This window comes from Protopterus annectens, chromosome 11.part0, assembly GCF_019279795.1.
Source record: "Protopterus annectens isolate FY-2018-M chromosome 11.part0, PAN1.0, whole genome shotgun sequence".
NCBI classification, from domain to species: domain Eukaryota; kingdom Metazoa; phylum Chordata; order Ceratodontiformes; family Protopteridae; genus Protopterus; species Protopterus annectens.
The window spans coordinates 1,552,318,545-1,552,331,603 of NC_056745.1; positions in this window are offsets into that span (position 1 = coordinate 1,552,318,545).

Sequence of the window (13,059 nt, forward strand, 5' to 3'; positions counted from 1 at the left end):
CCTTAAAACTGGCCCAAGTTATTACAGACCTATCAGCCTTATCTGTAAAGCCACGGAATGTATTATGACCTCATAAACTGTGATGTTAAGAATTGTATTACACATGACCGTGAAGAGTTTGGCTTTGTAAAAGGTAGACTGTGTCTATTTAATATAGTAAATCTCTTTGAAATTATTACAGAGGCTGTAGTGCACAGGGCATATCTTGACCTTACACCATTCCTCATGGTGTCATCAAACAAAAGCTAAATGCTTTAAAAATTGACCTTTATATGGTAAGATGGATAGCAAACTGGCTGAAAGACAGAACCTACACAGTGTGAGTTGCAGGTGCCTCAACAGAAAGTATGAAAGTGACCAGCAGTGTCCCTTAGGGCTCAGTGCTGGGACCTCTCATTTTTTTGGTATTTACTTTTCAAATCTTCAGTCAGTCAACACCTTTGACTAACAAAGTTTGCATGTGACTACAAAATGGGAGTTGTTGCTAAGTCACCTTATGACACCCAAATACTTCAGAATGAATGCTCCCTAGTAAACTCTTGGTGTAATAAAAATTGGTTCAAACTAACTGTGAAAACATGTATTATAAAACCTTATGTTAGGCAACTCCTCACCACTGTCATACTGTGTAGGCAACACACTTCTACACAGCAAAAATGTAGTCAGGGCTATAGGTACTTGGGTTGATCGCTCCCTCTCTCTTGACCATCATGTGATAATTGTTACCAGGAAATCCTTCTATTTAGCCCAGCTAATTGCGAAATTGCCAAATTGCCAAAGGAATATCATTAACCAGAAATGTGATAAGGGCGAGATGAAGGGGCAGATGCCACTTCTCTGGAATAAATTCACAGACACCCTGGGTGCAAGGTGTTAGGGGTATGTTTGTGAGCACCAAGTTTTTTATTTATTTATTTTTTTATTTTTTATTCATTTTTTTTGTTCCTCATGTTGACACATCGACATGAGGGTAAGACACAGGTGCCATCGAAGAAGAGACTTTTGTTTTTTCATGTAGTGGGACTTAGTATTGAGGGACACCAAATTGGGAAAGTGGCCAGATGAGCCAGGTATGGCTCAAGCATCAAGGTTTACAGAAGTAATCACTCCTTTATACTTAGCACTGAGTGGGCCAATTATTGAGCACAATGCTATTCAAACAATTAGAAACACACCAAAGTTCCTAACCAAAAACATCACAGACCTATAATCCCTCTGCTACCAAGAAAATCTGAAAGCTCTGTCCCTTTATTTAGTGTCTTCTTATAGACTTTTGAGGGTCAGTTTCTGTCTCACTTATCATGCTATCAGAGACCCAATTATCGTGGATGTTCTAATATTAGAAACAAGAGCCTAAATCTTCACCGACAGATATATATAAAATATGGTGGAGGGACAGGCTTATTGCCCACACCTCTGTAATAAACTTCCCCTGTGTGTTAAACAGTATGACTTACTATTTTCTTATAAACATAACCTAGATGACTGGATGGGTATCCACAAATTTTCTGTAAAATTGATTGGTATGGCTGTCCTGGAGAAAGGAGGTGCAGCATGAGGGAGAGTACTGGCAAGGTGTGAATGGTCATAAAACTCAGTGGTCATGGAATATCTGTGAATCTATAAACCAGGACAAATAACATACTGTTTTAAGCCTCACACAGTGTGAATGGTCATAAAACTCAGTGGTCATGGAATATCTGTGAATCTATAAACCAGGACAAATAACATACTGTTTTAACCTACACACGGTGTGAATGGTCATAAAACTCAGTGGTCATGGAATATCTGTGAATCTATAAACAAGGATAAATAACATACTGTTTTAACCCTCACATGGTGTGAATGGTCATAAAACTCAGTGGTCATGGAACATCTGTGAATCTATAAACCAGGACAAATAACATACTGTTTTAACCCTCACACGGTGTGAATGGTCATAAAACTCAGTGGTCATGGAATATCTGTGAATCTATAAACCAGGACAAATAACATACTGTTTTAACCCTCACATGGTGTGAATGGTCATAAAACTCAGTGGTCATGGAATATCTGTGAATCTATAAACCAGGACAAATAACATACTGTTTTAAGCCTCACACTGTGAGAATGGTCATAAAACTCAGTGGTCATGGAATATCTGTGAATCTATAAACCAGGACAAATAACATTCTGTTTTAACCTACACACGGTGTGAATGGTCATAAAACTCAGTGGTCATGGAATATCTGTGAATCTATAAACCAGGATAAATAACATACTGTTTTAACCCTCACATGGTGTGAATGGTCATAAAACTCAGTGGTCATGGAATATCTGTGAATCTATAAACCAGGACAAGTAACATACTGTTTTAACCCTCACACGGTGTGAATGGTCATAAAACTCAGTGGTCATGGAATATCTGTGAATCCATAAACCAGGACAAATAACATACTGTTTTAACCCTCACACGGTGTGAATGGTCATAAAACTCAGTGGTCATGGAATATCTGTGAATCTATAAACCAGGACAAATAACATACTGTTTTAACCTTCACAAGGTGTGAATGGTCATAAAACTCAGTGGTCATGGAATATCTGTGACTCTATAAACCAGGACAAATAACATACTGTTTTAACCCTCACACGGTGTGAATGGTCATAAAACTCAGTGGTCATGGAATATCTGTGAAGCTATAAACCAGGACAAATAACATACTGTTTTAACCCTCACATGGTGTGAATGGTCATAAAACTCAGTGGTCATGGAATATCTGTGAATCTATAAAGCAGGACAAATAACATACTGTTTTAACACTCACACGGTGTGAATGGTCATAAAACTCAGTGGTCATGGAATATCTATGAATCTATAAACCAGGACAAATAACATACTGTTTTAACCCTCACACTTCTCATCATTTTACATTTCTGAAGGATGTCTTTTATGTGCACATTTATGCTGTTTGTCTCAACCATCCCTCTTGGAAAAGCTACTAGCTACACACTATAATGTACTGAAACTTGGATATTAAAGTTGAAATTCATGCTTTACAATTATGTAATCTCAGTAATTAATAACATAGGTTCATAGGTTCATAAAAGGTTATTAGGCTAATGGCCCTAGAGCCCTTACAAGCCTAGACATGTCTATCCCGAATTGCCCCAATTGTTCTTGGCTAGTTGAGCAACATTCACAGAGAGAATCTATGGTCAGTATCAACTGCCCCTATCCATGAGGGACATGAGCTCCACCCCCAGAGTGAATTTGCAGTCACCCATCCATTTATCTAGGCTGTGTTTAAATAGGCTCAGGGAGGAGCTCTGTTTCATGGGAATTGGGAGTTTATTCCAGAGAAGTGGCAGTATCTGGGAGATGTACCTGTCTCTCCAGCATGTTCGGTTCATGTAACAGGCTAGGTTAAGCAAGTGACTCTTGTGCCATTTAATTTGTGAATGTGCAGCATTTCCATTAGGGCAGGGTTAGAGACTGCCCTGTAGGCCAGGCACAGGTTGCCTCTAAGCAGCTTATAGGATCAATGCTACTTTTGTCTTCTTTTCATGGATCACTATATCTGGTTTTCTCGCATCTGTCTTTTGAACTGTTGGTAATGGGTGATCCCATGTGATGTAGACTTTATCATTTCCTGTGATGCTGTGTGGCTCATGTTTCCAGTGTTTTTCAGCTACTTCAGTACTATAATGTTTACACAATCCCCAGTGCAACAATCTTACCACATTATTATGCCTTTCAGTATACAGTCCTTCTGCCATTAGTATGCCACACCCAGTGAAAAAAACCTACACTTGTCTGTTTCTCCCACATGTTCAATGGACTTTGTTAACCAACGTGTGTAGCCCGATATCTTGGGCAGCCAATATTACCTTTCATCTTTTGGCTTGAATTTGCCTCTCCTTAACAATTCCTGTGTTTGATCCTGATCAACTTGAGGTTCTTCCAGAAGTTTTCTATACTTGCAACTAGATTTATGCATTTTCCACATTTCTGGCCCTCTTATCTGATCCTTTGCCTTATATTCTTTCTTTTGTTTTTTGGCACATTCAGTTGCCACCTGATTTTTATCTACTTCTGGTTTGATTTCCACTTCTGCTTGACATTGATATGCTTCTGCTAGACCTAGCATGGAAATCATCTTAGACTTATTCTCATGTTTCAAAACTTTCACTATGTTTGGGTTCTGTGAGATCAGCAGATATGTGTACAGTCCCATGATTGCAGATCTATACATGTAATCAATTTCAAGAAGGCCCATACGCCTTTAGAATGTGGAATGCATAATCGTGGTATGCACTAATTTTTATAAATCATTTGGTGAGCATGAATAATCCTTCTTGTTTTCCAACTGTAAGTTAGGACAGGAACAGCAAATTGGTTTATAGCTTGGATTTTGTTCCTAGGTGTCAATGCTGTTTTCAGGATTAATTTAAGTCTTTTAAGATATTCCCTACTAAGTTTTATTCACCTCTGTTCATATTTTATTGTTGATCCTTCATCATTTCCCAAATATTTATACGCTCCCTCTTGCTCAAGTTCTTTTATATCACATTCTTGCCCCAAACTGATGTTTTCTTGGTGCTGCAGTTTTCCTGCTTTAAAGGTTAGTTTTGCACAGTTTCAAGACCAAATGACATTCTTATATCATCAGAAAAAGTTTTGACTACTTGCAGTTCTGCTTTCAGTTCCTTATCTGATGAGCTATACAGTTTTAAATCATCAACAAAGAGAAGATGAGAAGTCTTTGCACTTTGTTGTTTTCTAGGAGCCAAATTATAGCCATGGCCTAATCTGTTAAGTAGACAGCTTGATGGGTTAAGGACAAGACAGAATAATAGAGGTGACAGGGAGTCACCGTGGAATATCCCCCTTTGGATTTTTATTGCTGGAATAATAATTTGTCCTTTATCGTGGCTTAACTGCAAAGTGGTCTGCCACTGTTTCATGGTTACTGTAATGTAGTCGATCAGTGTAGGGTGTATCTTATTCATTTTGAAGCACTCTTTTATCCATGAATGTGAGATACTATCAAATGCATTTTTGTAGTCAATCCATGTCATAATGATTCTTTCCATGGCCTTGCAGATAAAGCTAGTTGGCCTCTCATGGGAGCAGGGGAGGGGGAGTGCAGTGATCCCCCATGTTGGTGAGTACTGTGTCTAGAACATTTGAGTCCCTTGTGGCGGTGCTGAATATCTGTTCCAGAGCATTTGTACTGACAAAGTCCAAGAACCTCTGGGTGAGCATTTTTGTGGTCATGCATGTTTCCCCGTCAATGGAAGGATAGTTAAAGTCACCCATGACCAAGATGTTTGGCTGCATGGCAAACACTCCAGTAAATATGGGTATGCGGTATGCTTTTCTTAGTTCATAGTGGGTATCTATAGCTAGAAATTATGTGGTAGGGTTTCTTGCTTATAGTTAATTGGACATGGAGTAGTTTGAGAGAGTCACACTGTTTGACCAGTTTTGAGGTGTACTTGGCCTTAATGAAAATGGATACACCTCCACCTTTGCATTTTTCACTCTCAGTTTGTGGTCTGAATGTGTGAAAGGCATTGTAGTCTTGCATCTCTGGGGTGCTGTCCATAGCTTTGTACCATGTTACAGTGACTGCACAAACATCAGCATCTTTCAAGGTGAGGAGTGCTTCCAGGAGTGCAGTTTCCTGTTTAGACTCCTAGCATTAAGCAGCAGAACCTTGAGTTTATCTCAAGAGGATTTTGTTAAATTGGAAGTTTTGTTGTTTTGACATTGTCTAAAAAAGGCAGTGTAGGGGAGGTGAAAACCTTTGCCAGTATCTAAAAGCCTAGTCAAGACAGGTGTAGACCATCTCTAGCAAAGCAGTGTGGCCTGTCGACCATGTCTTCCCAGGCTGACAGATACTGGACCTCCTTGGACTTACACCAGAAGCTAAACCAATTGTTAAAGTCAATCATTTTTTGTTTATATTGTGACATCAACCTAGGTGAAATTAGAATGCTGCTTAGGGCTAGGGACATACCTGCCTGGGACATATAATCTGAGAGTTCAGTCATGTCTGTCTTCATATAGTCCAGAGAGGTGTGTGTCAAGTCATTCACCTGAAATATGGACTATGACAGAGTCATAATGATACTTGTTGTTGAGTGACTTGAGTACTTGTGTGACTTGATGGACCTTGGCACCTGACAGGCAGCCATGACCCTCTCCTTTTCCAGTCCGGTGAGGGTGGCATCTGTGTGTCTCACTATGGAGTCGTCAATGACCAATACATTCAGTTTTGAGGCGGTTTACCTTAGTGGATTATTGGCTGAGACACTGGTGTGTATGTTGTTATATGTAGTGGTTTCTATTTGCATAGCAGTATGTGCAAGTGGTTTATGTTTGGGAGGTCTCTGATCTTTTGGTAGGCTTCTAGTGAGCACCTCAGCATATGTGGGTTTATGTGTTATGTCCTTATTTTGTGTGAGAGGTGAAGTGTGTGTGCTGACAACCTATTTGATGTCTGCTTTGCCTCCAGTTTCATAGTGTGATTATATCTTTCACATAGAGTATTTGTTTTAGGAGTAAGTGGTTGTCAGTATACATGAAACAATTGCTACATTGCCTCAGGATGCCCATATCAATCAGGCTGGCTGGAGAGATGATGGGAAACTGCCCATCCATTATAGCAGGTTTTTATCATATGTAGTATTAGGGGAAGGGAGTGGTCCAGTTTGACCAGATTTTTCACTAGGACTACCAAAGAAGCTTATTTTTGTGAAGGCTAGGGATGATAAGTGTGGCAATGCTGTTCAGTGTACAGGTGAATTGCCCGTAGCATAGCAAGGAAGCTTGGGAGGGTTACACTGACAGTTGTCTATGGAAAAATTATGTTTCAAGGCTTTTGCATCTATACAGGGCACCACTAACTCCTGCTGCATGAAGCACAGCAGTGCGCAAATGCTAGGCTTAAATCTTCTTCTCTTTTGGCTGTTCCCATTAGGGGTTGCCATAGTGGATCATTTGTTTCCATTTCTTCCTGTCCGCTGCATTTTGCTCAGTCACACCAACTGCCTGCATGTCCTCTCTCACCACGTTCATTAACCTTATCTTAGGCCTTCCTCTTTTCCTCTTACATGGCAGCTCCATCCTTAGCATCCTTTTCCCAATATACCCATCATCCCTCCTCAGCACGTCCAAACCAATGCAATCTCGCCTCTCTGACTTTGTCTCCAAACTGTCCAACCTGAGCTGACCCCCTAATATACTGATTCCTAATCCTGTCCATCCTTGTCACATCCAGTGCAAATCTTAACATCTTTAACTCTGCCACTTCCAGCTCTGACTCCTGCCTTTTTGTCAATGCCACAGTCTCCAACCCATACAACATAGCTGGTCTCACTACCCACTTGTAGACCTTCCCTTTCACTCTTACTGGTACCCGTCAGTCACAAATCACTCCTGACACTCTTCTCCACCCATTCTGCCTGCCTGTACTCTCTTCTTAACCTCTTCCACACTCACCATTACTCTAAACTGTTGATCCCAAGTACTTAAATGAGTGATATTCCCTTACCAATGCCCATTGCATGCTGGGTCCTGGAGCATGTTACTGGGCATGCACTGTGTAACTGTTTGAAATGTCAGGACCCACTACAGTGAGTCCCATAATACAGAGACTGAACGGCCAAAAAACAGACTTACATATATCAAGTCTTAGATGGCCACTTCTTGGAATATTCCCTTTTATCTGAGTTATGATGATCTCGGAGGTAATATAGATAAGTTCAGGGGAAGAGGGATGCTTTCTCCCAGCCAATAAAGATGTTTTTAGAAGAGCAAGGTTCAATATTGCTCTTTTCCTGCATTTTTGTTTTTTTTTTTTCTTTGTAAGCACTTAGTATTTCAACTGCTGATATCTCAGTAGGAAGCCCTTACACTGTGGAGTTAGGATTAAAAATAAGAAAACTTCTGATGGCTGCATTAATGACTGCCCCTCTCAGCTCTCACTCATGGTGAAGGGGAATGAATGTGCCCATTGGTTGAGAGGGAGCTGATGGTCATCAGGAAGTTGCAGAGTAAAGGGGCAAATAAGCAATCTTGGTAACTGGATTGCCTGTCATGAATTCTCCCTAGGGTTATCCTGTGACCCCCCCCCCCTTAAGACAAAAATGGTGAGCGCTGTCATGAACAGAGATACTGCCAGCCCAGCTATCTGGAATTTTGTAAATAATTATATGTCATTTGTGAATATCAACATGATTCATATAAGATGCTTGTGTTACAGCTGTATTAGAACTGTATGTCATGTATATATCAAACTAGGTTTCTACAGACATGTGTTGAAGAGATATTTCATAGAGTACTTGTGCTTGAAATGTATCCACATTGTACCCTGCCGGAAAAGAACAGAAATGTACATGCACTATTATAACTGTTTTAATGTATATTTTAACAATAGAAATTGGAATACAGGAGTTTAACTTCAGAAAAATAGCTGAAATTAAATTACTTTATGGCAGCAAAGAGACACAATGTCTAAAACTAGGGAGCTTTCTGTATTGTCTTGGAAGTGTTTTATTGTTTTATGACTTTCAGCCTTTGCCAAAGATCTGACGTCTATGTATTTTCAAAGATAGATGCCATATGCTGCCATCAATGGTTGTTTTGAGCCTGGAACTATGAGTCAGATGACAAGCAATGATGTCATTCTGCAAGTTATCCCAGCAGTAATATTTGAGATATTAATTTAGGATGTCTCTTATTAAGAGACTGCAATCTGTATTCTGTCTTGGACCTGACAAGATCCATTCACCACACATCTGCCTTGCTCTGACGAAGTAAGTTACTAGAGAATAGTATAATTCTCTTAGATATAGTCAGGAATATAGCAAAGCTTAATTTAGATGTTTTTCTTTTTTTATTTGAGACTGTCCTGCAATGTTGTTTTAAATATTTCCTGTGATTTTGAACTCTGATGTCACAGCAATTATATACTGAGTATTTTCTTGTTCTTTTATTATTTATTATTAAATATTTTTAAACCTTTCATTGTGGCTGATCTTTGTCGAGATATTTAAGTTTCGAGTACTTGCATATTTACTTGGTGACACTGTGGGCCACTCCTATTAGCCTTGCTCTTGGTCAAACTACCATTTGTATTAATAGTAACATTACACAGTAAGATTGGACACCCTTTATTAAGGGCCTTAAAGTAGCTGATAAGGAGTGACTGGTGGCAGGGGAAACTATCTTTTAATTTGGGCAGAAGGGGGCATAGCTAGTAAACCTGTTCCAGCCTTTCCCAGGTGTCTGTGTGTGTGTGTGTGTGTGTGTGTGTGTGTGTGTGTGTGTGTGTGTGTGTGTGTGTGTGTGTGTGTGTGTGTGTACGTATGTGTCTGTGTAAATCAAACCTCAAAGAGTTGACACTGGTTGGACAAAGAGGGTGCTGGAGGTGTTGGCTTGGTAACTCAGCTCAGATCCCAACTCTATAGCTGTGCCAGTGGGGAGTCTTATTGGGGATCTGGAGAAAGCGGATGAAACCAGCACCAGACTGACTGTGGTCTCTGTGTGCTCTTAAGGGAAATTGCACTTGATGCAGTGTCATCCTCCCAGTGTACATCCCCCACTGTTGCCAGTATTGAGGACTGAGGCTAGTGAATGCTTCCCTAGTATCAACCTATGAACTTATTAGCTTTTCACAAATTGCTCTTATAGTCAAAAATGTTGAGCATACTGTGGTGTAAAAGCTGTGCTGGTCCAATAACAAGTATCAGATCATCGCTGTGTTCTGTATTTTTTTTTTTGGGGGGGGGGGGCAGTGGACATGCACAGAACTTTTTTACTTCTTGTCCTGATCAACTGTGCACATAATTTGCATGGGCAGTGATGGCTGAGTAGGGACTTATTTCCTTGTTAGGAGTGAAATGGTGGTAGAGCTTTCCCCAGGCTGGTCCTCAGTTTGATTAGCTTGTTGCTTGGCTGTCACAAGCTAAATGAGCTACATCTGTGGCTCATTGCTCCCACTCCTTGTTCATCAAAAGGTGCACATGAATCATGAGTTAAAAGCAGTCTGTTAACCCCCCCCCCCAAAAAAAAAATGGCAGTTGGTGCAAAAGTTAAGATTGTGAGTTTTAGTTTCTGTGGTACAGGGTTTGATTTCCTTATGACTCATTTGTCTCCTGTGTGACCCTGGGGATGTTCATTAACCACATATTGTTCCTGAAAAGGGACTGTGTGTGTCCAGTGGGCCTACCTCGCAAACAATTAAGTGCTTATATTGCATCAAATGAGGAAATGCATTGAGTCTACATAGTTTAGGACAGCAGTTCAGATTACTTTGTCATTGATACGACTGGTAACCACAGCTTGCACAGTTGAATTAAGAGTTATGAAGACATTGTATAAGGTAGCTGGTGGTTGGTATCATGGTTAAGGTGTTTACTTCACCAAGCAAAAGGTACAAAGTTTGATTCTCACCAAGGGATATTGGCTTGACTTACAATGACTCATGACCAAAAAAGACAACAAGCTTAATACTTACCTATGGAGCTATACATTTCCATTTTCAGTTACTCTGTGATATTATCAGAGGAGATCTTCACAATATCCACAAGAAAAAGCAATGTATCAAATGCAAAGCATGTACATGCAGGATTACAACCTGTGTTTTTAATATGAAAATTAAACACATTGGGTTTAAAGAAGACAATGTCACTATAACAGCTATTTAACATTGATGTTTTAATAGTGTCACTACTATCTGGAATATGATTATGTCATCAGATTTGCAAGAATACAACAACATATACATTGGAACTGCCATAATGAATTAAACAGAAATAGAAGCTGTTGCATTTTAAGAACTTGTGGTCAAATGAAGTATGGTTTAATGGAAAAAAATGTTTCAAAAATGTTTGTTATAAATGGGGAGATGTCTGAATTTGCTTCATGGGTGGGAATCCATCCATAACCAGATACCATGAATTTCTCATCACTATTCCACTGAGGGTAAAAGGAACAGCATGCACGCATGCATCTATTCTGATGTTTCTAATTGGAATACAGGTACAACTTATATCGTTCTTGGGCTCTTTTAAATATTAGTTTGGCTGAGTTTCCTTCTTTACCTGAAACAATATTCTTATTGTCTATACTTCTGAGAAACTGATGGAGTGAGATATTTAGGAAAGAACATGGATAAAGACAAAGTTGTCACTGGGTTCAAATCAGCTTTCAGCCAGTTAATTGGTTTTTAAATTCTAGGTAAAGACACTATGATAAACTATTAAAACTGAATAGGGTGATCAGGATTAGTGGATTATGTTTCCAGTACCCAGGATAAGACTGTGCTTAGAAACAACCTTGTTCCAAATGGATAAAATTGTGTCTGTATGTGTGTGTGTGTGTGTGTGTGTATGTATATATATATATATATATATATATATATATATATATATATATATATAAATATATATATTACCAAGGTGTGATCTGGTTTCCTTAAAAAAGTAAGGTTGGTAAGGCTGTTCCTTCCTTATGTAGGAGTCCACAATACAAATTAAAGAAGTTTTGTTCTCTTTCTCATGACTGAATCTGCAAGTCTGGCTCATGCCCTTTATTGAGTACTCTCTGCAGAATTCAGACCTTGACCTGTATGAAGGCAGCCTGATTTTTCTTAAGTTGAGATACATAAACATTTCCAGGAAGCAGCTACTTGACAGCACGCAATCTCAGCAGGAGGTCTACGATTATAACATGTATTCAAAACCCCTTTTGTTTCCTGTCTGTGACTGTGGAGTACACAGTTCTAATTTATGAAATGCCAAATAGAGAAATGAAAAAAATTGTGTTCTGCTAGGATATGTTTCAGACATACTGCACCAATTCACTTTTGGCAGGAAGTGAGGCTATAAAATAACATCAGAATTAAAACTTAACTTATTGCTAAAACATGTAAAGCTTTATGAGTACAAAATATACTACTCAGTGATTTATTTTAAGTTCAGCTGATCACATTACAGTCTGGGAGACTCACAGGCTATAAACATTTTTTCCATCATGTTCTTTGTAGTAATTGTAGCTGGAGATTTGTTTTTATTGAGTGACATTTGTACCGATGACTTGTCCCCATCACTGAGAGATATTCTAAGCTGTAGTAATGTCTGTGGTATGACAACAGGTGCTTTAGTAGTTAATTCATTTGGTTCAGTCCATGACATAATGGCGAGCATTTTGGTGTGTGGGAGAGGAGAGGGTTCAAGAAGTCACATTCCATTTCAGGGACCAGAGAGAAATCAAATTGACAGCTTTGGCACATAATTTATACCTGGAAGGAAGGTACGGACTGGGACTTGAGGAAGTACATAATGGTGTTCGCAGCTTTGATTTAATGTGTGATTGATCTCTTACCGTTTATAAGACAACACTATACCTGCTTAGCAATGTCTACTTCTTCCTCTTATTCAATGGCTCAACGTCAATATGGGAGAGGTGGGACCTCTGCAATCCATCACCACAGTTATTTGGGGGGTGGGGGTGATCTGGCAATTGTAGAATAAATATCTTTTTCTTATGATTTGCTCAAGGTTACAACCTATAAGAAGACAACATTTACAAGTCTTGGTGTCATAGCATTGTTTGGCTGCATATGTGTGCATGTGAAAATGTGCTTGTGTGTGAATGTGTGTGCGTGTGTGTGTATATGCATATGCACACGTGCTCTCTTGCATACATGTGTTGTAGGAGACACAGGCAGAAAACACACAAGTTCTCTTTTATTTTGGTAATTTTAATAGAGAAATTAAAAAAACATGCAGAATTTGCCTGAGTATGTACAGTAAAAACAGCAACAGGTGGAAAATAAAATGCTTCACTCAGTAGAGCAACTTCTGATGTAAAAATGCTACTTTGGCCACTTTGCCAGCAGCAGTCTTAAAAGTGCTGTCTTGAGCAGATCTTATGGGTCCAATCAAACCTTTATAAAATAGTGCTCAGATAACAATCTCAGATAAAATTAAACACCAAATAACCAAAAAGTTCTTCCTGCAAAATGAGGGGCAACAACTGGAAAATAAAGCAGTTTGTAAAGTCTCCAT